This window comes from Octopus bimaculoides, chromosome 26, assembly GCF_001194135.2.
Source record: "Octopus bimaculoides isolate UCB-OBI-ISO-001 chromosome 26, ASM119413v2, whole genome shotgun sequence".
NCBI classification, from domain to species: Eukaryota; Metazoa; Mollusca; class Cephalopoda; order Octopoda; family Octopodidae; genus Octopus; species Octopus bimaculoides.
In genome coordinates, this window is record NC_069006.1 from 21,378,516 (window position 1) to 21,380,134 (window position 1,619).

At 33.2% G+C, this 1,619-nt stretch overlaps 1 long non-coding RNA gene across 1 annotated transcript in view; it reads left to right on the plus strand.

The window, feature by feature from the left end:
• Positions 1-270: 270 nt before the first annotated feature.
• Positions 271-1,619, plus strand: part of LOC128250928 (uncharacterized) — a 17,222-nt gene continuing 15,873 nt past the window's right edge. Inside the window, exon 1 of the long non-coding RNA XR_008266866.1 lies at positions 271-955. This is a non-coding gene — a long non-coding RNA (uncharacterized LOC128250928). The remainder of the gene's footprint in view (positions 956-1,619) is intronic.

The window sequence follows — 1,619 nt, forward strand, 5'->3', positions numbered from 1 at the left end:
GATAGGCGAAAGAGAAGAGAAGGGTAGGCACATGTACACGCACACCAACACATTCGTGCGTAGACACTCATACACACCCATATATATACATATACATACACACATATACATATATATATATATATATATGTGCATGTGTGTGTCTATGTGTATATATATATATATATATATATATATATATATATATGCATATACATCTTTCGTCATGAATTACATTGACGTAACAGTACATTTCGGAATATCTCTTTATTCAATTCTGGCGTCTTAGACGAGAAAAATATAATTTCAATCAGATACACACTCAGACATGCACTTACAAACATGTACACACACGTTCTAATACATGCATACATATTCAACATTAGGCACACGCGTATTCTTAATTGTTCACCTACAGACACACATATTCAACAAACATATTCTATGTTGTAACATCGAGAGTAAACGGAAATATCTCAGGACAGAAAGGGTTCATTTTACTGCCAGATATATAGTAGAACAGAATCTTGTTGAAGAGATTTTCCCTACGTGGTGAATAGTAGTGAAAAAATGTATAAGAAAATAAGGAAAATGCATACTATTTGTATATTTTTTAAATATAATCTAAAGGATAGAATATTATGATATTCTATCGGTTTCGCATTTCGCAAATCATGACGTTGACATTGGTGAAAATATAGCAATTGCGTATTTTCTTCAGGAGCTTTTAGTCCAGGCTGCTCTTATGTATGTATGTTTGTATATGAACCAGCATGTAGAAAAATCTAAGAGGCGAAAACTGGAGAGTGTATTTATTCGAGACAGGAGAGGGAATTGCCTCCATATATATATGTGTGTGTGTGTATCTTTCCCTACTATCACTTGAGAACCGGTATTGCTGTTTTCCTCTTGGTAAATTAGCTGTTTGGCGAAAAAAAAAGAGGGCCTATGTGCTAATTAATACGGCTAAAAAAATGTAAGTCCTGTTGTCGATTTGTTCGATTAAAATCTTTCTAGGCTGGGGTCGAAGCATGGCTGCAGTCCAATGACTGGAATAAGTAAAAGCCAAGTTGAAGCTAAACGGTAAAACAGTCTTGAAACGAATGTTAGTCTATTGCTATATCAGTGTAGATTTTACGTTCGACATTCTTTGGTATGTAGAAAACTAAACAAAACAACAACAACAAAAAACGACAAAGAAAACAAAAAGAAACAACAAAAAACAAACAAACAATGGAAATAGAAATATACTCTTGTGTTCTGAAGGATCATCCTGATATCGTTCACTGTGTAATTGTTTTAGTTTCAGTTCACGAACTCAGATCAAATCGCTTAGTTAAACAGGTACAACTTCATTACATATACATAGACACACTAATATATACATATGAGTGTATATGTACGTGTGTGTGTGTAGACATATATACTTGTAAGTGTGTTATGGGGGGGGGGAAGTCAGTACGTTTTACCAACGCTGATAATATATACCCTGTACTTGCCATATTTAATTACACAGTCATCTAAATTATCCGCGGGAGTGAATACTTGCACACTGTTAACGAATTCAAAGCAAGAAAATACGATATATATATATATATATATCCATACATACATAGAAACATATATATTTATAAAAGTAT